Source organism: Schistocerca cancellata, chromosome 5, assembly GCF_023864275.1.
Source record: "Schistocerca cancellata isolate TAMUIC-IGC-003103 chromosome 5, iqSchCanc2.1, whole genome shotgun sequence".
Taxonomy (NCBI): Eukaryota; Metazoa; Arthropoda; class Insecta; order Orthoptera; family Acrididae; genus Schistocerca; species Schistocerca cancellata.
The window spans coordinates 4,887,697-4,914,084 of record NC_064630.1 but is presented as its reverse complement, the minus strand read 5'-3'; positions in this window follow the sequence as shown (position 1 = coordinate 4,914,084).

Sequence of the window (26,388 nt, the reverse complement as noted above, 5' to 3'; positions counted from 1 at the left end):
AGATCGCTCCCCACACCATGATGCCGGGTGTTGGCCCTGTGTGCCTCGGTCGTATGCAGTCCTGATTGTGGCGCTCACCTGCACGGCGCCAAACACGCATACGACCATCATTGGCACCAAGGCAGAAGCGACTCTCATCGCTGAAGACGACGCGTCTCCATTCGTCCCTCCATTCACGCCTGTCGCGACACCACTGGAGGCGGGCTGCACGATGTTGGGGCGTGAGCGGAAGACGGCCTAACGGTGTGCGGGACCGTAGCCCAGCTTCATGGAGACGGTTGCGAATGGTCCTCGCCGATACCCCTGGAGCAACAGTGTCCCTAATTTGCTGGGAAGTGGCGGTGCGGTCCCCTACGGCACTGCGTAGGATCCTACGGTCTTGGCGTGCATCCGTGCGTCGCTGCGGTCCGGTCCCAGGTCGACGGGCACGTGCACCTTCCGCCGACCACTGGCGACAACATCGATGTACTGTGGAGACCTCACGCCCCACGTGTTGAGCAATTCGGCGGTACGTCCACCCGGCCTCCCGCATGCCCACTATACGCCCTCGCTCAAAGTCCGTCAACTGCACATACGGTTCACGTCCACGCTGTCGCGGCATGCTACCAGTGTTAAAGACTGCGATGGAGCTCCGTATGCCACGGCAAACTGGCTGACACTGACGGCGGCGGTGCACAAATGCTGCGCAGCTAGCGCCATTCGACGGCCAACACCGCGGTTCCTGGTGTGTCCGCTGTGCCGTGCGTGTGATCATTGCTTGTACAGCCCTCTCGCAATGTCCGGAGCAAGTATGGTGGGTCTGACACACCGGTGTCAATGTGTTCTTTTTTCCATTTCCAGGAGTGTACATAACTCTGGAATTTTCTTAATTTCACTAATGATGTGGAGTCTTTATACTTCATGAAGTGCACGGAACTGAGTGACCCAGTCAGACGGGAGAAGTGCAGTCTGCAACAGACCACACGGTATCATGGTAAAAAAGCGCGAGGTCTCTTAGATGTGGACAAGTTCTGGAGAAAAAGTTAAAGTAATTTTATAAGAATCTGAAATGTGTCCAGTAACTCCAACTATTCAAAGTGACTTACTCTTTATTCAAGCAGACATGGCGAAACTTTTATGTTTAATATTGTGTAACGGTAATAAGGCGTTATGATTATACCCTGTTAGTTTAATGAAGAACCTACCAAAACTGTGCACTACTCTTTCCAGTACAGAAAACCCGTGACATGGAATAATGCCGTATATCTGACGTGGTAAAGTAATACTCCGACGTCAGAAGCTAGGAAATCTTGCCTAGAAACAGCGTCAGAATATAACATTAAATCCAGTTCTACCATTTTATATTAACAATACGTACAAAAATTGGTAGAAAGTTCCTGAAACAATTGAACTCTCATTATTTTTCGGAACGAAACTGTTTTTACCATTTCCTTAATTTTGATGAAATTTGTCGTAGAGTGCTAACCGTGCGCAGTTTTCATAATTCTGCGATTTCGCTGACTTAGCATGTGTGCGAGTTACAGCTAAATTAGAGTCAGGCTGTACTCGTTAAGCAAAAAATAAAGCCATAAAATTTCATTATAAGAGGCTATTAAAAACAATTATTCAACTTTGAAATGAACCCACAAAATTTCATTAGAAAATACCAATAAAAGCAAAGAGCACACAGATTACAGGATCCACGACGAGATTCTAATGCTTCTAAAGAAAGTTAACGGTTCTATAGTCTTAGCCGTCGACAATACATTTATTTCTACTACCTGAAAATACCCACTCAGTTATCCTTCCGGAAAAGGAGGAGGAAACCCTTAACGTCTCGTCGCCTTCGCAGGCACTAAGCAGACAGCGGAAGGGGGAGGTAAATCGTAGAGTCGTTCACCTGAATAGGTTTTGAAACTCTACGGAGAACCTAAATTTGAAATGGTGGGGTATATGAAACGCCCGCTAATCACGCAGAGCTAGCAGGTAATTAGGTCTGTGGAAAGGGCCAAGGGAGTTGCGGAAGGATTCATTTGACAATTGTAATTTATTATCATTTAGTTCACAAATAAACTTTTGAAAACATTAAATTTGCTTCGCGGCTGAAGGCCTCCAAACAGATGCTTTAGAATAAGTTCAGTTTTAAAACGACATGAAACACAGTTAATGAATAAGATAAATCGAATACATATACTGTAACCTCCCCTCACTTATCGACCTTAATGACAGTGAAAAATTAAACCACGTGTACCTAATGGAAATTTGGGAAAAGCGATCGTCGCCGAAGTTAAGCTGTCGGTAAAGAGGGAGGAAAGGGTTACATCTAAATGAAAGGAAAAATGCTAATGAAACTGATGGAAATTAATTTTGAAAAGGGGTAAAGTTAATAAAGAATGTAAATGTGCGGCCGTTACGTTAACAATTAACTAGCGGTAATTAGATATTTGAGATTTGGGGGAAACTACGGTCGCCAGTCCTAAGGACAATTACTATAGTAACTGAAAAAGAAAGGTTATTACACATATAATTAGCACTAGAAGCGTGGCAACTGAAGGTTGACACGTGTAGTGTGAAAACTGAAAGTTTGTCACAAGTAATAAATTTCGCTATACTCTAACTTAATTTAGCAAAAGAATTAATAAAACCGGAAAATCGAAAGTTAATTTAGTGGCTGAAATTAATAGTGAGCTTTGTTTCTGAAGCACATCGAAATTCAGTAAAATACGGTTAGTCTTGGACTACCTCAACAATCATTTCAAAAGCTACTTGAATCTACGCAATTTAGGAATAAGAGATTTAACTTTGAACTTGAATTAAACGATTCTGAACAATTAACAATAGTAAAATTTAGTACATACCAAGCTGAGCTGCAGTCACAGGTAAGCTAAAATACGGTAACAAAACTTGCACTCTTAATTTGTGCTTGTGTAATCTAAATATTGTAGGCAGCTATGAATACCTTAATTGAACTTTGAAATTAAAGCAGTGAAATCGAATGATGCTGACGTTTGAATTTCAACGACACTCGGGCTCATTCCGGAAAAGGAAGGGACCCTGCTTGGTAATGCAATTGGGACAATAAGCAACAAAAGTTCATGCTAAGTTGCTGTAATTTTGTGATGCAACAATTTTAAAAGTTTGAAAAGCTGAGGTCTGCCATACAGTTCTAAAACTTTACGTGCTTCCAGTCTTCCTTGTTGGTTGACTGAAGATTTGAAGCCGTCGATCAAGGAGGTGGCGACAGTCACTCTTTGTTGGCCGTCGCTGTTGCAAAAGCTGGATGTTGGCGCGCCTTCTTCTCGACACGGTCACCAGACGAAACGGGCTCTTGATGTGCGCCAGCTAATGCTTCCCGTCCGCGACACCGTGTCAGAAACTATCATCGCGAGTCGAGCGCAATTACATGCTGCCAAACCCCGAAAGCACGGCAACTCGCGGGAGATTCACACAACACACCTGCTCCACTGCACCACCCCAGCCAGACTGTCTCTCTCTGCCCGCGCTCCACGCGACAGAGTTAACACTACCAAAGATCCTAAACACTTTGGTTCTCCACACGACTTATCGATGTATTCGTTCGATAGCATAGTTTTCCCTAGGCAAGACCCAGCGTAAAATACAAATAATATTTACAAAACAACCAATTATACATCGACATAAATGCATAAATATATATATACAAATAGTAAAACAATTACAATATATAAAGACACAGAAATGTCATATCTTGAGGTAACAAAACAAGGTAAAAGAATTATAGTACAATAGATGGAAATAGGAGGATATGCATTTCCGGCGTTACAATACGAGATCAGCATGCGGAGCGGCTGAAGGCCGCCGGATTAAATCTTCAACATTCCAAATATACTACTATGATTACTGAAGGCAGAAAGCCACAATGTTTTAAGATGCTAAAAGGGCTGATGGCCCACAAGGTGCACAGAAAAAGAGAAACAAACGCAATAAGATGGCTCAAGGCAAATTAAGGAAATATGTATTGCAACAATCGGTAAAACAATACATTAAGTTTAAAAATTTCCTTTTGCAACAGCAACGGCGGAAGGCCCACAATAACTTGTAAAATCTTTCAGAGGAAATTACAATAACCTTTCAGGACCAGAAGGCGATAATTTTTGCACTTGGAGGAAACTGAGAACTTTCCAGGGCTGAAGACCCTCTGTTAACTTTGCCCAACTGAAAATATAAAAAACAGTAAACCTCAAAAACTTTTTAAAATAAATTACATCAACATTAACACTACCAAAGAATAACTAAGGGAACAGTACTCAGGAGCCTCCAGGGGATCGGTCTGCCCCTCTTCACTTAGGCCAGACAGGCGGTGAGCCCAACTACACCGCATTCGTCTGAACCCAAACAAGGGACAGTCACGGACCGACCGACCAACCACTTGCTTGCCACGACGGATTACACGAGAATTCAAGGGCCCAAGAAAATTACAAGTATCACTATCCCCAAACAAAAGCGTATGTGAACTGAGCTGCCAAACCTACACACCATGTTGGGCAGCAACAACCGGCGAGGAAAAAGACACTGCCTAAAAATTACGTTAGAGTCCAGGGGAGGTGCTACAGTCTGGAACCGCGCGACCACTACGGTCGCAGGTTCGAATCCTGCCGCGGGCATGGGTGTGTGTGATGTCCTTAGGTTAGTCAGGTTTAAGTAGTTCTAAGTTCTAGGGGACTGATGACCTCAGAAGTTAAGTCTCATAGTGCTCAGAGCCATTTGAACCATTTTGAACCAGGGGAGGTAACCAGAACACTAACGGCCACAAGGCAGAAAATTCCGCGGGTGCACTTAACTATGGATAAATCAATTTAATCAGTTCCACCTGACGGCGGCTATTTCAAACACTTCACTCGTTGTTGCTCACAGGAAAACCTTCACAACAGCAACGCCGGAACCGACAACGTAATGCTCAAAACCACTTAACCTCCATGTCCTGGGTTGCCGGGCGACAATGCTCGTACCGATCTACAGCACCAGACAGACTCCGACACTGCGCAGAGACCGCCAGCGGCCCAGTCGACCACGCCGCACGGAGATGTCATCGGACCAACCGACCGACCAACAATCCGCCAAAGGTCAGTCCCGGCATAAGTGGTGCGTGGCGGCAACGGTCGCGCAGGCGATGTCCACGCAGGACTCACTGCCGGCGACTGGCTGGTCCGGGCTGCGCTCCAGACGCGTTGCAACTGACTGCCAGGGCCCGACTGCCGCCTGAACTCTCCTCCTCGCACGTTCAAACTCACTCGCCTCAGAATGCCGACAACATCTAAAATAGTCGTCAGTGGAAATCACGCCAACTACACACACAATCTGACAAACACTGCACGAAGACCTGAACGATACCCAACAGTCACTAAGCATGCACGAAGACAAATCGGGAGTCGATGCACACACACACAGCCGACTCGTGATCGATCGGCGAGCCAAAACGCGTCGTCCGGTAGGACGACCGACCGACGATCCACCAAGACCGTGGCGGCAATGGTCGGGCGAGTCATGTCGACGCAGACCTCACAGCTCCAATAGCTCCAATCCGGCTGTACTAATGTTGTAAGGTGTCAGGCAAATCCAACACCTTCCATGAAAACCCTGACATCATAAGCAAATCCAGTAGTATGTCACATAGCTCCAAATAAATCGTGACATTAAATTAACCAAAGTAATACGAGTAACGAGTGAGCAAATGGAATACCACAGACTAACACAAGAATGCCTAAATGCATGTCATACCTTCCCACCGTGAGACAGCCGCAGTTCCGAGGGGAGAAACGAGAACAGAAGCTGAGAGCAGAACTGTGTTAAGCTGGAAGGCCCTACGATAAGGGATGGACTGGACACCCACGTAGCCAGCTAACCGCTAGGACCACCCCAGCTGCAAGTTTTAGCGTGAGACTTTTTCGCGTCTGTTACGTTGCAAACTTTAAAAACATTGCCCCACCACGAAAAGTATAACGTTTCTCATTGGATAGACAGAATTTTTGTAGGCGGAGCTTAAGGTTAACATTGAGACCCTGAATGGTCAGACGAAAACACAGCCAGATAGTTTTCTTTTTAACCAACTTCGGTAAATTGTAGTAAGGAGAAGTTAGAAGAGAGTTGCTTCCGAGACGGCGAGATGCATGGTGCTGCGCCGGGCGCCGCCCCCTGACGAACACCGACAAGGTAATGAACGCACGCGATGCCGCATAACAGCGCATAAAGCTTCACTCAGAACTGCAGAAGTCTCATCTGTTACACCCCGTTTTTGCGTAATACTAGTGTCGATCGTCAATTAAAGCTCGTGGTGATCACATTTGCCACTTGAAGTAAAAATATGAAACGCGATGATTTTTCTGTTATATAGTTATTGAGAAGCCACATCATCCACTGTAATTTACGACAAGTTAGATAAGTAATTAAAGGTAATTGAGGGTCACTGTAGACCATTTTGATAGTTTTCTCTTTTGTGAAACCTAATTTAAACCTAGATTATAGATGTGATATGGCATAGGTAATCCTTCGATCCATTGTACAACTTGGAAACCCACTCAGGGAACATTCGTTCACATTTTTGTTGAACACAGTCGGTTTTTACCATCCTGTATTAAAACATTTCCTTTTATCAATAGTGCAATTTATAAACAATGTTTTGTGAGTGGAATAAAATTTCCAATGGTAAACTTAACTTTTTTTTCGACGTTATTTTACCAGCTAACTAAAAATAGTAAAGCCTTGAACCCCTTCCACTAAATTTAGTTAGTAGTAAGATTCTTTTACAGGGAGTGCAGTGGAGCTGACGCTGAAATCATTAAGTATTTGGTTATATGATCGCTAGTCTCACTGAACTCTTCTGAACTCTACATGTCATGTGTGGTCTGGCGTCTCCTTACCAGCAACAGGTCCCAGGTTCAAACTAGTCAATTCCCTAAAAAACACGCTCAGAGCGTCGTTGCGCGAAAGTGGTAGGGAGACACGATATAGAACAAACAGACACCACGGAGAATGTTAGAATTCCGCATTGCAACTCCCCGACAGGCAGGTCCGGACTGCACTCCAGACACGTTCCAACTGACTGGCAGACCCGAACTCGCGATCCGAACTGACTTACTCACGACAGACAACGACCGGGGAGCAACAGCAATCAACCAAAGATACTAGGAGAGGGGATACACCGATACGCGCTGCTAACGAAGCTCACGGTCATGCAAAGCAGCAACTCAGTGACAGTAGTAATTTAAATTAACATAGTGAGATGGAAGTACGTTAAAAACAGGGTGTAGAATACAGGATGGCGGGAACACGAGCCGCACAAGGCTCAGTATAGACTTAAACCCGCTCGACTTGTCTGTGAGTTTCATGTGAAACAGCTGGGGAATCACAAGCATAGGTACGTTTCAGTGTCAGATTCCGTGCTATGCTAGGTGTGAATACTAGTACCGAAACTTCTATCTATACATTAATATTATAAGAACAAAAAATGGTTCAAATGGCTCTGAGCACTATGGGACTTAACTTCTGAGGTCATTAGTCCCCTAGAACGTAGAACTACTTAAACCTAACTAACATAAGGACATCACACACATCCATGACCGAGGCAGGACTCGAACCTGCGACTGTAGCGGTCGCGCGGTTCCAGACTGAAGCGCCTAGAACAGCTCGGTCACTGCGGCCAGCTGTTATCGGAACAAAGTAGACAGTTCGCGGTCTAGTGGTTTTAGCGTTGGTGCCTCTAGACCGCAGGGCCGGGGCCTGAATTCCCGGCCGCGTCAGGGATTTCCGCTCGGTACTGTGTCTGTGTGTGTGTGTGTGTGTGTGTGTGTGTGTGTGTGTTTCTCATTGTCTTCATCAAACGCTCAAGCCGCCGAGGCGGCGTCCGATAGCGAAGTCTTGCACCTGACGGCCGAGCAACCCATCCATTCGATCATTTCCTTACGATAGATCACTGGTCAGGTGACTACAGGGTTATAAACACAAAGTCAAATAGGGGTAATGCAGGAGTAGGTTTAATAATGAATAGGAAACTAGGAATGCGGGTAAGCTACTACAAACAGCATAGTGAACGCATTATTGTGGCCAAGATAGATACGAAGCCCACACCGACTACAGTAGTACAAGTTTATATGCCAACTAGCTCTGCAGATGATGAAGAAATTGAAGAAATGCATGATGAAATAAAAGAAATTATTCAGATAGTGAAGGGAGACGAAAATGTAATAGTCATGGGTGACTGGAATTCGAGTGTAGGAAAAGGGAGAGAAGGAAACGTAGTAGGTGAATATGGATTGGGGCTAAGAAATGAAAGAGGAAGTCGCCTGGTAGAATTTTGCACAGAGCACAACTTAATCATAGCTAACACTTGGTTTAACAATCATGATACGTTGTATACATGGAAGAATCCTGGAGATACTACAAGGTATCAGATAGATTACATAATGGTAAGACAGAGATTTAGGAACCAGGTTTTAAATTGTAAGACATTTCCAGGGGCAGATGTGGACTCTGACCAAAATCTATTGCTTATGACCTGTAGATTAAAACTGAAGAAACTGCAAAAAGGTGGGAATTTTAGGAGACGGGACCTGGATAAACTGAAAGAACCAGAGGTTGTACAGAGTTTCAGGGAGAGCATAAGGGAACAATTGACAGGAATTGTGGAAAGAAATACAGTAGAAGAAATATGGGTAGCTTTGAGGTATGAAGTAGTGAAGGCAGCAGAGGATCAAGTAGGTAAAAAGACGAGTGCTAGTAGAAATCCTTGGGTAACAGAAGAAGTACTGAATTTAATTGATGAAAGGAGAAAATATAAAAATGCAGTAAATGAAGCAGGCAAAAAGGTATACAAACGTCTCAAAAATGAGATCGACAGGAAGTGCAAAATGGCTAAGCAGGGATGGCTAGAGGACAAATGTAAGGATGTAGAGGCTTACCTCACTAGGGGTAAGATAGATACTGCTTACAGGAAAATTAAAAAGACCTTGAGAGATAAGAGAACCACTTGTATGAACATCAAGAGCTCAGATGGAAACCCAGTTCTAAGCAAAGGAAGGAAAGCACAAAGGTGGAAGGAGTATATAGAGGGTCTATACAAGGGCGATGTACTTGAGGACAATATTATGGAAATGGAAGAGGATGTAGATGAAGATGAAATGGGAGATACGATACTCCGTGAAGAGTTTGACAGAGCACTGAAAGACCTGAGTCGAAACAAGGACACAGGAATAGACAACATTCCACTGGAACTACCGACGGCCTTCGGGGAGCCAGTCCTGACAAAACTCTACCATCTGGTGAGCAAGATGTATGAAACAGGAGAAATGCCCTCAGACTTCAAGAAGAATATAATAATTCCAGTCCAAAAGAAAGCAGGTGTTGACAGATGTGAAAATTACCGAACAATCAGTTTAATAAGCCACAGATGCAAAATACTAACACGAATTCTTTACAGACGAATAGAAAATCTAGTAGAAGCCGACCTCGGGGAAGATCAGTTTGGATTCCGTAGAAATACTGGAACACGTGAGGCAATACTGACCTTACGACTTATCTTAGAAGAAAGATTAAGGAAAGGCAAACCGACGTATTTAGCATTTGTAGACTTAGAGAAAGCTTTTGACAATGTTGACTGGAATACTCTCTTTCAAATTCTAAAGGTGGCAGGGGTAAAATACAGGAAGCGAAAGGCTATTTACAATTTGTACAGAAACCAGATGGCAGTTATAAGAGTCGAGGGACATGAAAGGGAAGCAGTGGTTGGGAAGGGAGTAAGACAGGGTTGTAGCCTCTCCCCAATGTTATTCAATCTGTATATTGAGCAAGCAGTAAAGGAAACAAAAGAAAAATTCGGGGTAGGTATTAAAATCTATGGAGAAGAAATAAAAACTTTGAGGTTCGCCGATGACATTGTAATTCTGTCAGAGACAGCAAAAGACTTGGAAGAGCAGTTGAACGGAATGGATGGTGTCTTGAAGGAAGGATATAGGATGAACATCAACAAAAGCAAAACGAGGATAATGGAATGTAGTCGAATTAAGTCGGGTGATGCTGAGGGTATTAGATTAGGAAATGAGACACTTAAAGTAGTAAAGGAGTTTTGCTATTTGGGGAGCAAAATAACTGATGATGGACGAAGTAGAGAGGATATAAAATGTAGACTGGCAATGGCAAGGAAAGCGTTTCTGAAGAAGAGAAATTTGTTAACATCGAGTATAGATTTAAGTGTCAGGAAGTCATTCCTGAAAGTATTTGTATGGAGTGTAGCCATGTATGGAAGTGAAACATGGACGGTAAATAGTTTGGACAAGAAGAGAATAGAAGCTTTCGAAATGTGGTGCTACAGAAGAATGCTGAAGATTAGATGGGTAGATCACACAACTAATGAGGAGGTACCGAATAGGATTGGGGAGAAGAGGAGTTTGTGGCACAACTTGACCAGAAGAAGGGATCGGTTGGTTGGACATGTTCTGAGGCATCAGGGGATCACCAATTTAGTATTGGAGGGCAGCGTGGAGGGTAAAAGTCGTAGGGGGAGACCAAGAAATGAATAGACTAAGCAGATTCAGAAGGATGTAGGTTGCAGTAGGTACTGGGAGATGAAGAAGCTTGCACAGGATAGAGTAGCATGGAGAGCTGCATCAAACCAGTCTCAGGACTGAAGACCACAACAACAACAACAGATCACGGCAAAGTTGTCGATAGCATCAGTATCGCAAGCTTTTTAATGCACTTCAAGAATTTCTTTAAAGCAAAATGGGTTATTTACAGTAAAAGGTAAAATCACAAAATTATGCTATGTACGTGGACTGAAACAGTACTTGACGGTTACTAATGCTGGACTGCTCTTCCAAACAGCATCCCATACGAGCGAACCAGTTGCCTCTCTACCTGTGATCACTCTTACCTTAGGTTCTTCGGCTAGGCACGGCTCTGGTTAAAGAGAATAGATCGGTGTTGTCATAGGGTCGAAACGAACACATCTACTTGCATGCACCACAGCTGATTCACCGCAAATAATAACCTGTAGTTATGATCCTGCAGTCAAATAGGCTAAGCATTGGCTATTGTTTCCAATTAATAAATTACACAGAAATATAGAATGAGAGATAAATGATTAATTTAATAACAAGGGTTCTGTTCTTACATCTGTAATTGATTTAGACCACAGAGAATTCGAAGTATGTTGAATAATATTTATTCGAGAAAGAACATCTCAAAGAAACGGGATGTGGTCCTCCAATATTCGATTAAAATACAGATAAAAAAATTCTATTATCAAATGTAGTTAAGTTGCGTTGAGAGCGTTAAGAGAATGGTAGCAAATTTTCCAAACTAAATAGTCATCAAAGATAAGCAGAAACTGTTTCGTAAACACAGTACACGAAATATTCACCAGCTCGAAACGGTTCAGAGTTCAACATGATGTTTCACAAATTAACACACGCGGTACAAAGAATAGGAACTCATATTCTGTCCATTCTCAGTTCCGAAGTACGAGGGGGGAAACTTAAGAGTCCTACACATTCAGATCTGTCGAAATATAAAGTCCCTTCAGAAGCATTGTAGAGACTGTCCAGTCACCTAGACGACCGAGTCACACACGCTACCACAGGCAGGTCTGCCTCCTTCCAGCACTCGACACAGAGAGTCCACAATCACTCCATTGAGCTCTTTACTCAACTAATCCTAGTCTCCATTTGACTTCCATAGTGACCCACTACAATCTGTTTTTCCATTGCCTCAAGGCCATCCCCACCAAAAGTACAACGTCCTTAAGCTCTGCAGACATTATTTGATTCACGCTGACCACTTTTCCGCTCTAAACTAATAAATTACAACAATATTTAAATAAAGAAATGTTCTAAACATTCAGTCACACCCAGATCATTAAGAATAAACATAAGTAATACCCAGTTCATAAATAAAAAAAGCTAGCATTCCTGTGCAAGTGTGCTCACAATACATGACAACAGGTCGTCCTTAAATATTGTTTAAACAATTATTTATGCCTTCCTGACAGAAATCTCTTTTGGTTATCTTTACAGTTGTCGTGTCTGCTGACACATGTGACTGACCATAAAATGAGCACAGATTTTTTAATAGCACTTGGAATCGACATGTAGCTGAAGTTACTGCCAAAGTAATAAACTGTTCAGTAAATAAAATCACATGTATGACAAAATATGAGGTACTGATGTTGCGTTCGTTTGTTGTATAAATGAGGAGAAAACGATGTTCTGACAAACATTTGCATAATGAAGTAGATACAAAGAACGTCGTAAATCAACAAACGAAATAGATAAGGATGCATATGTTCACGGATAATAGCTATAGTGCAATGCTATCTTCTGAGTTATCGTTGGTCCAAATCATATGAAATGATTAAAAGTTGTTAATTCAGAGGTACATTGTGAAAATGTTTATTCGCTGTGAAATATTAAGTTACGTAGTTTTAAAGATATTGGCATACTGTTGTATTGGATGTGCCTCATTTTTCTGGGATTGCTGATCTATTCAGATTTCTATTAATATTTCATTGTAAGTTGTTACAGACTGTCAAATATCAGTAAGACACCATCTTTCAGCTCGTCGCAAAGTCCAGTCTTTCCACATTGTGCCTAGCGAGCGACCGCTGTCCATCACCGCTCTTTTGGGGTCTGTCCACACCTGGTCTTTGTCCCGCTCCGCCCTGAGCCGCAGCCCCGCTATCGTTCAGCCGCACATCAGACGCACCTCAGCTCGCAGCAATTCAGGGCCTTCGATTAGCTTTCCTAAGTCTGAGGCAGTGTAGCGGCAGCCGCCGAGCAGAGAGGACGCGCAGCAGAGCAGCAAAGCAGCACTTGTGTGATAAACTGTAGATTAATTTAGTCTTTGTTCTCCGTTCACATGCTTCCGCAAAGAGGTGAACTGTACGTGTGTATTTTACTGTGTAGACTAGTGGTTAGCAAAGTAATCGTAGTTTTGTTGTTGCACAAGTCTTGCGAATATCCTTATGTAGGTCGGCTTCCTAGTGTAAATTTGCCGTGTAGAGAAACTTATTTCTGTTTAATAGCTCGCGGTCTCGGAGTACAGTGAGAACATAGCACACTAACTTTTAGTGTTACTTTATTTTCAAACCCAGTAGCGCCATTTGAGACATATCTATTTTATACGCAGTACGATGTGGTTAGGGACTGTGCTTGTTGTGAGCGGACACAGGGAGAGTTGGCTGCTGTCCGTAAACAGCTGGAAGCTGCGATGGCCGCCGTCGACAAGCTCCCAGTCAATGCTCGAAGTTGCGGTGACGACGGGGTGCCAGTGACGAAACCTGCGACACCTTTGGTGCCACTGGAATCCCATGGTGACCCGGACGTCGCTGCAGCTTCCGATACGCATCTGACCGGTCCGTCTTCACTCTGTAACGCCGGAAATGCATATCCTCCTATTTCCATCTATTGCACTGCAAATTTTTTTTCCTTATTTTGTCATCTGAAGATATGACATTTCTGTCTCTTTATATATTGTAATTGTTTTACTGTTTGTATATATATATATATATATATATATATGCATTTATGTTGGTTTGTTTTGTGAATATTATTTGTATTTATACGCTGGGTCTGGCCTAAGGGAAACTATGCTATCGAACGAATACATCGATAGGTCGTGTGGAGAACCAAAGTGTTTAGGATCTTTGGTAGTGTGAACTCTGTCGCGTGGAGCGCCGGCAGAGGGGGAGTCTGGATGGGGTGGTGCAGTGGAGCAGGTGTGTTGTGTGAAGCTCCCGCGAGTTGCCGCGCTTTCGGGGTTTGGCAGCATGTAATTGCGCTCGACTTGCGATGATAGTTTCTGACATGGTGTCGCGGACGGGAAGCATTAGCTGGCGCACATCAAGAGCCCGTTTCGTCTGGTGACCGTGTCGAGAAGAAGGCGCGCCAACATCCAGCTTCTGCAACAGCGACGGCCGACAATGAGTGACTGTCGCCACCTCCTCGATCGACGGCTTCAAACCTTCAATCAACCAACGAGGAAGACTGGAAGCACGTAAAGTTTTAGAACCGTATGGCAGACCTCAGCTTTTCAAACTTTTAAAATTGTTGCATCACAAAATTACAGCAAATTAGCATGAACGTTTGTTGCTCATTGTCCCAGTTGCATTACCAAGCAGGTTCAAAAATGGCTCTGAGCACTATGGGACTCAACAGCTTAGGTCATAAGTCCCCTAGAACTTAGAACTACTTAAACCTAACTAACCTAAGGACATCACGCACACCCATGCCCGAGGCAGGATTCGGACCTGCGACCGTAGCAGTCCCGCGGTTCCGGACTGCAGCGGCAGAACCGCTAGACCACCGCGGCCGGCTTACCAAGCAGGGTCCCTTCCTTTTCCGAAATGAACCCGAGTGTTGTTGAAATTCAAACGCCAGCAATATTCGATTTCACTCCTTTAGTTTCAAAGTTAAGTTAAGGTATTCATAGCTGCCTACAATATTTAGATTACACAAGCACAAATTAAGAGTGCGAGTTTCGCTACCGTATTTTAGCTTACCTGTGACTGCAGCTCAGCTTGGTACGTACTAAATTTTACTATTGTTAATTGGTTAGAATCATTTAATTCAAGTTCAAAGTTAAATCTCTTATTTCTAAATTGCGTAGATTCAAGTAGCTTTTGAAATGATTGTTGAGGTAGTCCAAGACTAACCGTATTTTACTGAATTTAGATGTGCTTCAGAAAGAAAGCTCACTATTAACTTCAGTCATTAAATTAACTTTCGATTTTCCGGTTTTATTAATTCTTTTGCTAGTTTAAGTCAGAGTGTAGCGAAATTTATTACTTCTGACAAACTTTCAGTTTTTCACACTACACGTGTCAACCCTCAGTTGCCACGCTTCTAGTGCTAATTATGTGTGTAATGACCTTTCTTTTTCAGTTACTATAGTAATTGTGCATAGGACTGGCGACCGTAATTTCCCCCAAATCTCAAATATTTAATTACCGCTAGTTAATTGTTAACGTAACGGCCGCACATTTACTTTCTTTATTAACTTTACCCCTTTTCCACATTAATTTCCACCAGTTTCATTTGCATTTTTCCTTTCATTTAGATGTAACCCTTTCCTCCCTCTTTACCTACAAATTAACTTCGGTGACGATTGCTTTTCCCAAATTTCCATTAGGTACACGCGGTTTAATTTTTCACTGTCATTAAGGTCGATAAGTGAGGGGGAGGTTAGAACTCCAGAGTGGGTGGCAGACAGTCGCGGGTTCGCGTGTCACTAGGCGGAAGGCGAAAGAGGGATCAAACCGCGCGGGTGGCTCCCTACGTCTTAGCAACAGGCACGCGGTCCTTCCCAGTGTTGATGATAACTCTGAGCCAGCACGGGTCGCCTCTCCTGTTGGGCCAGCGGTCGATTTTCCTGCCCAGTCCAGACAAGTACAGAGGGTGTGTATGGTAGCCATTGGGAGCTCCAATGTTAGGTGGGTAATGGAGCCCCTCAGGGATATAGCAGGGATGGCGGTAAAAAATTCCAGTCTGCTTCTGGTATGTTTACAGGGAGGCCTCATCCGTGATGTGGACGAGTCCCTGCCGGCGGCTATCCAGCACACTGCGTACAAACGGCTGCGTGTAGTGAGTGGCACATGTCGGCACGAATTACACCTGCTGCTTGGGTTCTGAGGCCATCCTCGGCTCCTTTCGGCGGCTCGCTGATTTGTGAAGCTGGCCGCTGGTGGCCGAGAGGTTCTAGGAGCTTCAGTTTGGAACCGCGGGATCGCTATGGTCGCACGTTCGAATCCTGCCTCGGGCATGGATGTGTGTGATGTCCTCAGGTTAGTTAGGTTTAAGTAGTTCTAAGTTCTAGGGCACTGATGACCTCAGATGTTAAGTCCCATAGTGCTCAGAGCCATTTTTTTTTATTTGGTGAAGGCAACTATCTACTCACGCAGGGTGCAGCCAAGGCTGTCTATTTGTAGCATCGTACCCAGGGTTCACTGCTGGTTTGGAGCAGAGTGGAAGGTCTAAACCAGAGGCGACGGTATCGGATGCGAATTTCTCGACCTCCGCTATAGGGTGCAGAATTTTACGGTTCTCCTTAATAGGTCAGGCATGCACTACACGCAGGAAGCGACTACTAGGGTAGCGGAGTACGTATGATGTCCACATGGCGCTTCTTTAGGTTAGAGGACCCTTCCCTTTGGAGCAAAGACGATTTGCCAGTTAAATCAGCCACAGCGACCTCTGAGAACATTGGTCAACGCGGATCAGAGATCGAAAAGTTTAATATGATTTTGGTAAACTGCAGGAGCATCCAAGGAAAGGTCCCAGAATCAGTATCGCTTACTGAAATTTATAATGCACAATAGTAATGGGAACAGAAAGCTGGTTGAAGCCAGACGTCAATGACAACAAAATCCTAAGTTCAGACTGGAATGTTTATCGTAAGGATAAGTTAGTCGCCAATGGTGCCGGTGTGTTTATTCCAGTAAAAAACTCAATAAAATCTAGCGAGGCTATCACGGATTCCGAATGTGAATTAATGTGGGTGAAATTGAGCATCAAAGAAGGGTCAAAATGGTGATCGTATGCTTTTATAGACCACCGGGGTCGGGATCTGTAGTTGTAGAGCCTTTCAAAAAGAACTTTCAGAATGTCATTAGTAATTTTCCTGATCATGTCATTGTAATAGGAGGTGACTTTGTGGCGTCACAACCAGTGCGCAATCGCCCATTTGCCTATTAAAAGCTTTACTTCAGAATGTATGTGGGCTGCAATGTCAGCCGGTAGAGTATTATACGGTCAGTAAGGGACAAGTTGTGTCCTGCAGACTGACGTCACGACCATCTGTTGCAGCTGCGTGTGTGAAAGCAGTGGAGTAGCGCTGGCAGGCCACTTACATTATACGAAACTAAAAATATTAATAACTAATAAAGGAATAACCTGAGGAACGTCATATTTGATGTACATCCTTCTGTTGTGAAAACAAACAATATGTCAAAGTCTGAGATCAAAATAGTTGTATTTTGGAAGTTAGTAAAATTCCATAAAAAAACGTAATTTTCCGACAGTCAAGAATTTAAATAAATACAGTGATATAATAGTTCACCTTCAGCGACTATGTACGATGATCTGATAACACTTTCAGTGTTCATATATAAATTTGGGAAGTTTTTAGTTTCAGAAAACCTCTGTGACTTTTCTATAATAATAACTTCAAGAATTCTAAGTAAATATGTGTATTGTGTGTTAGGGTGCGCGTGAATGAGAATGCGTGCGTGAGAGTATGTGGGACGTTCGGCATTATTAAAAATCATTCATGTAATTCTCTACAGGAACTGGCAAGTGTTCCAACTCTGTAACGTGGGAACTAATCCACTAGTGGTTCCCCTACTAGTGAATGACGGATGTCCAAGTATGTATGCTTATGTATAAGACAGCCAGAACATTCGCGACTACATAATAAATTTCCAGATGTAGAGTAAAGCTTATAGTTCATTTTGTTTTGTTTATTTAATTAGAGAGTTTTGTGTTACTTAATTTGATGACGTCAATGAGCCCAGAGAAGTGGTTGGTGCTTGCTTGATTTTGGCGCGAGCCACGCCCCTAGAAGTGAGTTCTCATTGGTCGTAAGTGCGGACAGCCAATGAGAAGCGAGACGGTTGGCCGCCTAGCGAGGAGCTATAGTTTTGAGTAGTGGGAGAGTGAGAGGGAAGTCGCGAGCTAGCTGTGATTGGAGGCGGTTATGCCGGATGTGACTCTTCGCATTATGTGTAAGATGAAGACTTGGGATGACTTCCGCGTTATGGTCCAGTGTGAATGGTATCTGGTAGTGACCAGAAACTGTTTATGAGAACTTTAGAGCGTTGTGATAATTCGTTCCGACGAATATCGCGAGTGAACTTTGAATTATACAGCGTGGCGGTACTGAGTATATTCTTGCTGAGTGTTTTATGGCGAGCATAAACTTTAACTAAAGACAACCACTGAATATCGTGAGCAGAAGTAATTGGCCGATAATTGACTGCGTTACAAGTAATTGGTTTCGGAATTTGGGAAGGTAAAAGTTCTGGCTGTTTTAGGTATCGTGATAACTGTGAGCAGAAACTTTAGTAATTTTCGTAAATGTGGGCTGATGATCTTGCTTAACGGCAATAAAGATCTATTGAAGGTTTAAATTTGAACTTCATGTTTAAAGTACGAGAGACATCCCATTTCCGAATCATTTCTTTAAAGTACATAGACAAGTTTCAGCAAATATTACTTATAGCGGCCTACGGCGTGTAGCTATGAGGTTACAGTTTCCTCAACACTGGTTTTCTGTGATCTCGTAAGTAGCTGCAGTCAGGAGTTTACGTGCGAAGATCTACCGCTGTACAGAGGTAGGTGAACAAAAAATTATAAAAGAAATTTCATTGCAGCAACAACGTATAATCCGCCGCAATTGGTGCATCGCACGCACGCACGAAAAAAAAAAAAAAAATCCGTCGCTACTTCATCTTACCAGTTTTAGATTGGGAGTGTTATGGCATCAAAACTGGCTCCAGAGACAGGGATTCGTGTGGCATTGTTCTGGATGTCTTGTCCGAAAATTACCTTGAGCAGGTATTTAGAGAACCAACTCGCGAGGAAACGTCTGAGACCTCCTGACAACAAACAGACCTGAACGTATGGAATCAGTTGACGTAGAGGAAGGAATCGGTGATCATGAGTCTGTGACAGAATCTGTGACGACGGGTCCTGCAAGGAATGTAAACAAAGGTAGGAAGATGTATTTGCTCAGCAAGGGTGACAGGATACAACTTTCAGAATATCTCAGCGGTCAGCATCAAATATTCGGTGATGAGGACTAAGATGTGGAGAACAAATGGAAAAAATTCAAAGGCATCGTTCAATATGCACTAGACTAGTATGTGCCGAGTAAGTTTTTAAGGGATGGGAAAGATCAACCATGGTTTAATAGCCGTGTTAGAAAAGCGCTATGTAAACGAAGAGAACTTCATCTCAGATTGAAGAACAGTAAAAACCTAGCTGACAAAGAAAAGCTGAACGAAGCAAAAATTAGGGTGAGGAGAGCAATGAGAGAAGCGTTTAATTATTTTCAAAGTAAGACGTTGTCAACAGACCTGAGTAAAAAGCCTAAGAAATTTTGGTTGTATGTAAACACAGTAAGTGGGTCAAAATCATCTATTCATTCTCTCAGCTACCACACCGGCACCGACACGGAAGACAACTGACAGAAGGCCGAAATACTGAATTCGGTATTCCGAAGTTGTTTCACCGCGGAATATCGTAACACTCTCCCTCCTTCCAATAGTCGTACGAACATCGAAATGGCGGATATTGAGATAACCGATCGCGGAACTGAAAAGCAGCTACAATCACTTAGTAGTGGAAAGGCTTAATGACCAGACGACACACCTATAAGATTCTATAAAGATTATGCGAAAGAACTTGCCCCCCTTCTACAAGTAACTTATCACAGATCGCTTGAGCAACGAAAAGTACCTAACGACTGGAAAAATTCGAAGGTCATTCCCGTTTTTAAGAAAGGCCTTAAGACAAATCCATACAATTATAGACCTATATCGTTGACGTCAATCTCTTGTAGAATTATGGAACAGGTTTTATGCTCAAGAATTATGACATTCTTGAAAAATGAACATTATCTCTTTAAAAATCAACATGGATTCCGCAAACAGAGATCCTGCGGAAGTCAGCTTATAACACTTACTGCCCAACAGATAGTACTGTAGCGGGAAAAGCCAAAAACAACACTATACTGCGCTGTTTGTTAAACCGGCATAATGCGTATTACGAAGTATGGTATTACGATGCAGCAAATGTTACCCTCTGGGAGGATTTCAGTAAATTGACCGTGAGTTGCCTAATTAGTTTGGATTATCGAAACTGAATTTCATATAACAGTAGAAACCAGAAAGATAAAGACTGAAATTTGGAAAACATCTTAAGTAACCAAGTTTACTTAAATGAAATAAAATACGGAGGCCAGTCCAATTAGGTATAGTAATATGAAGAATGCTTTTAAAGAATCTGTATTGAATTTTGGTAAAGGAAAGCTACCATTACTTCTTTCCCAAAGAAGTGCAGTGAAATCTACTATAATGAGGTAAGTGATGCAGTGAATACCAGCAGTTATAAATAGTATGTGCAAGCTCTCACAGGAACAATTGACACTTAATCTCTTCTCAACAGTAATACTTTGTCATATATAAGTTATCTCATCATCAAATGTTGTGCAAAACCAAAATTGGACGTGGACATAGTCCTGTTTCAATAGTTACTCCTCATATGGTACAAAGATAATTATAAGTCACCCGCAATAGGATTTTTACACTGTCTATGAAGCAATCTTATTTCTGTTTTTATGAATAAAAGCAAGTACAGTAACTTTATCTTTCATAGGCAAAGACTTATTAGGTGGGGGCCCGCAAACTGTCTTTCCAATTTTTACTACACAAAGCACATAAAGCTCTAGAATTACTTCATAATGCAATTAGTAAATTCATTGTTCAAGAATGTTTCTTCATATTAAGAAACACTAAAGGGGGGATTCTCAACTGAGCGCATTAAAGCAAACTAAACACACTTTTCTGAGACGATTTGTAAGATGCGAATTAGGTATTACTCTTACACAAATTTCACTCACCTTGCAGGACTTTTAAAACAGTCAATGCTGGTGATTTTTTATAAAGGTCCTTAAGTATGACTTTAGACGCATTTTACTGTAACTAACCTTAAAATAACGTGCTTCCTTTTGTCACTAACACAACTAGTGCTTTTCACTGACAGAACTAAATGCAGTTAATCTTTGAAGCACAAATACTTTGAATTAAAACAAACCAAACATTATGGAAGTTTTGATAAAAGCAATACTGACCATCTCCCTTGATATCAATGAAACCCACAGTATTTCTATTTATCTTGTTGCATTCATAACTAAGCAACACAACAATCACTTATTTTCAATAGTTTTTCACGTACAGGATACTCGGATGATAGTAATTATGTGGAATGGATCCTAAAAGGTATGGTGAGAGGAACTAACTCAATGATCGGACACACAGTTGAACATAATTTGCCTTATTGTTGCAAATTAAACAACACTTAAATGTACTGGTTCATACTTTGACGTAAATCTGGCCTGTTAGATTTTTCTGAAGTGACGGCGCAATATTGGTGGCGAGAACATGGTGGCTACCTGGTCCTTCTTCTGGATGTAATTTGCTCTATTACTTTCTTCTTGGCGACGACATTTCCAACATTAGAGCCTTTTCCATTAATAGAGCACCACTTTATAGCCGTACACACATCTGAGGCCTTTCCATGTTACATCCAAGTACTGGAAGCCTCACCCGGCACCTGCGCAGCTCACTCTATTGCTGCTCAGACCAAAACCGTCCAGTAGCTAGCTGCCGTCTGCCTGGGCTCTCTCACTTGGCGCCGAGACTGAGCGCCACACCCACTTTTAGGCGCGCGCCAACTCACTCCCGTTGCAAATGGGAAATAGTGTTGCTTTTCGTTTTATGCAATGCAAGTCCCTAAGTGTGAACCATCTTGTACATAGTTGTAAAGAAACATTTTTTTTAAAAATCTTAATATTTAAATACATTAACATGTCAACACAAAAGCCATATATTTATATAACTTTTTTCTCCAATTAATACAAAGAATTTAAATAATAAAGAGAAAACATTTTACACAACTTTCCAGTTCATTACAATAGGTCAAAGACATTACATAGTGAAAATTACATACTTCACACTGAACAGAATTAATCAGTACAAAATATTTACAGTATTAATTACGGTGTTGCAAGCTCGCCCTGTTCCTCCATGAGATCCGCAGCGCAGTGGACAGTGGCACTCAGGTTGATGCCGCGTTTCTTGATTTCAGTAAGAAATTTGACACCGTCCCGCATTGCCGTTTAATGAAAAACGTACGAGCTTACGGAGTATCGGAGCAGACCTGCGATTGGGTTCAAGACTTTCTTGAATATAGAACTCAACACGCCGCTCTCAACGGAACTAATTCGACTGATGTAAAATAAATATCCGGAGTACCACAGGGAAGTGTGACAGAACTGTTGCTGTTTACGATATATGTAAACGACCTATTAGAAAGCGTCGGATGCTGTTTAAGGCTATTGGTAGATGATGCTGTTGTTTATACCGAAGTAGCAACGCTAGGAGATAGTACGAATTTGCAAAACGACCTGCAGAGAATTGATGAATGGTGCAGACTCTGGCAGTTGACTCTGAACGTAAATAAATGTAACATATTGCGCATACATAGGATATAAACCTGCTACTGTACTGCTACATTATTGATGACAAAGAGCTGGAGACAGCGTCTATCGTAAAATATCTAGGTGTAACTATCCAGAGCAGCCTTAAGCGAAATGACCGTGTAAAACAGATAGTGGGAAAATCAGTCACCAGACTCAGATTCATCGGAAGAATCTTAAGGCAATGTAAGTCATTCACGGAAGAAGTGGCTTGTAAGGCCCTTTTTCGCCCGATTCTTTAGTATTGTTCATCTATCTGGGATCCCTATCAGGGAGGACTGATAGAGGGGGCAGAGAAGATCCAACGAAGAGCGGCGCGTTTCGTCACGGGATCGTTTAGCTGGAGAGAGAGCGTTACGGAGGTGCTAAACAAACTCCACTGGCAGACGTTACAAGAGTGGCGTTGTGCATCATGGACAGATTTACTATTGAAATTTCGGGACAGCACTTTTCAGGAGGAGTCGGACAACATATTACTTCCCCCCACATACTCGTACATCTCGCGTATTGGAGGAGAAAATTCGAGAAATTATAGCCAATACAGAGGCTTACCGACAATCATTCTTCCCACACACTATCCGCGAGTGGAACAGGGTTGGAGGCATCTGATAGTGGTACCGAAAGTACCCTCCGCCCCACACCATTAGGTGGCTTGCGGAGTATGATGGTGCTGTAGATATGAGTAACGTTACAGGACCCATTTCAGTATAAGATCAGATACGATCATAAACAGCAATGTAGTAACACTGCGCTAATATACCATAATAAATATCTCGGCATAAATTGTTCACTGCCCGTACAAACCATTACCACACGGCACTATTAAAATATATTCTAAAGACGAAAGTTCTTATTCATAATACAAGGCTACGTATAAAAATTGGGCCATCTTTAGATGAACAACTTGAGAATAATATAAAATGGAGACTTAAGCACTAAAGGACGAATACTCCAAGCACTCAACAGATACACTGAAATCGTTTTCAGTTTTGACAAGTTAGGGCTGTGTGCCGTGTCTTCGTCTTGCGAGAATCGCCAAGTGCTGGGACGCTCCCTGAGCCGAGGTGCTCCGTGACCGCTGGCGACTACCTTGCAGGTACTGAACAAACAGGCCGAGTTCCTACAGCAACTCAGAAAAAGAAAGGGCTCTTCAAAAATACAGTTGTGTTAAGTTACTATGGTAACGAATACCTTTACCTGTATTTACTTCAGATAAATTAGAATACTCTAACCACTTTTCGAAGATAGTGACTACGTACTTAATGTTACTGGCATAAGCTACTGAAATCTGATTTGTGCGTTATAGATTGTTTATGTAGTTCTCGCTTGACCACTTGTGTTTCTAGTGTACACCACAAGCTGCTGAAGACATTTCAATTCTAATTAATCCATTCAGTACTTCCTCTGTCGATACTCCTTACAGAATATCTGCTGTCTGTTACAACACACTAAGTATTCATCGAATCTCACTGATGTAACATCGGAAAATCGTTTTATCTCGTCAGTCATCTGATGCAGCCCATTGCAACTATCTCTCCTGTGCCGACCTCTTCGTCTCAGAGCAGCACTTGCACACAAGATCCCAACATGTCACTGACGTCTTTCCACCCTGAATTTTACTGACACTCCTGAAACTCCTTTCTATTTCCACCATCGCTTCTTCGAGCTGTATACCCAACAGTAGGGGAAAAATATGGCATCCCTATCTAACACCCATTTTAAACCGACTGCCTTAATATTGGTCTTTCATCCTTACTCATCCCTCTTGGTTCCTATATTTACTGTACACCATGGAAAAGTGCTCCTATCGTAGACCAAAAAATGCAAATATGCTCCTGATTATTTTAAAAGATTCTGACTAAATAGCGGCTTACCAGCCGCCTCACTGTCCCTTCCGCATCATCTTTAAAAATTATCCTAAAAATTAGGCATGCGAACTTATTCGTGGTCTTTTTAATATGCAACCCACCTCAAATTACCACAAGCTCGTGTAACTGTAGTTCTCTCACGCCCATTTCTCCATAGTTCATACCCATCAACTCCCGGCTGCCCTTCCTCATTCACTCATTCAGCCCAACTCATTGTCTTAATCTCTTAGTGTCTCTGTGTCATTCTCTCCTTTGTTACAGCCACGATCCCCTTCGCTCTGTCCTGCTAGTACACTCTCGTCTCTCTGTTACTGCCACCCTTTGCTCTCTCTTACTGCTAATACTAGCATCTCATTCCTTACTTCCCACTGCTTCTGTCTACTCTCACTGTCATTATCTCTCACTTTCTCGTTGTCATTGTTATATACTTTGTCCCTAATCATGACTGTCTCTCACTCGCTTCCACTTCCTCCTCCCCCTCTCCCCACCCCTCGGCTCTGTCTTCTTTACTTTATTCCTAGCACTTTTCTGTCACTGTCAGCTATGCTCCGCTATCACTGCCCTCCCTCTTTCTCTCATACATTCATTGTCTCCTTCACTTTTTATACAACACGACCACTATCTTGTTCCTACCAGTGTGTGACACCCCACTCCTTTTCACGTTTGTCAGACATCAGCAAAAATACCCAGTGAGTGCGTTAGCGTCTCTTGAATCAATGACTGGGGTTAGGAGTGGTTCAAATGGCTGTGAGCACTATGGGACTTAACTTCTGAGGTTATCAGTCCCCTAGAACTTAGAACTACTTAAACCTAACTAACTTGAGGACATCACACACATCCATCCCCGAGGCAGGATTCGAACCTGCGACCGTAGCGGTCGCGCGGTTCCAGACTGAAGCGCGTAGAACCTCTCGGTTACACCGGCCGGCAGGTTAGGAGTGGACCCTTATTCTAGGACAGAGCACATTGGTGTTTAGCTGTACACAGTTTGTTTAATTTCAGAATTATTGTCAAAGAAGCATACGAATTACCATAGGTTGTGACGTGACAATGTTAGGACAACGCATTACGTCCTGTTTATCCGAAATTACACTGAACACAACAATATCAAATTTAAATAGAAGGTTCACTACAAGTTGAAGTTCGCCAATATTACGACGAATCATCCGATTCCTGTTCTAAGTTCGGTACTAATTAGGATGACAATCAAGTCTACGGAGGATGACTAGTTTTTGTGACAAGATGAGCAAAAGAATACTCAAGGTTGCTCGAGCAAGCTGGACGCAAGCTGGTGAACCAACAAGTTTACGCCTCTGCTAGCGGCATTTACCTTAGCTGCGATGAGCTGTCGCCTGCAGGGCTGCTCTCGCCCTTTGAAAATTATATGAAAAAGCTAATCAAAATCTTTACTGATTTTATCAACAGAAACTGTCCTAAGTTTCTCGTTATGCGAGAAAACATGTACTCATCCCAGTCTGGAAATATGGAGATATACACGTGCATAGATGGAGCAGAGTTCTTCTAAAGAATTTCTCCGCAGCAACCAGCGCAATCACGCTACCTGCTCTTCCAGGGCGTTCGTTGTCCCTTTCGCCACGGGTCACCAACCCCTTTTTAAAAGCGTTCTGTTGTACTCGTGCCGTGACGGCGCAGCTCGCGTCTGCCCCCAAACTAAAACGTTTCCTCCAGCTGCTTTTTTCACCTTTTCCTCATTGACATGCTGTATTTGGGTTCGATGTGTTAATACCGTCGAATCGAGTGTCATCCCTTTCTGTTACATACTGTACATTTTAACAGGCAGATCTGCTCATTATCGCTGAAGTATTTCAGGTTGACATAATCATCTACTTGTTATGAAACACAAAATCTCTCATGTAAGGTGCGAAACTAACACTCATTCAATCTGCCACCTTATAAGTGCTGATTGCTTTTCTGTCTCTTTGCCTCTGCCACTTTTTTTTCTTTTCTCTAAACATAAAAAACGCGAATACGTTCGCATGCCAGTATATTTGGGAAATTTTTTAAAGGAACTGAGGAAGGTAGAGCGAGGAAGTTGGTAACCCACTTTCGGTCTTAGTTTTTAAAATAAACAGGAACATACATTTTTTGTACTCTGTCTGGAGCATTCTTCCACTGATTTCCTTCTTTACTCTGTTGCAGCAGGATATGTAAATCATCTGAAAAGAAATGTGTCGCTCAGTAAAATTCTGATACTGTGTAATTTGAGGGTGGAGGAGGGATAAAGGAAAGGAAAGAGACG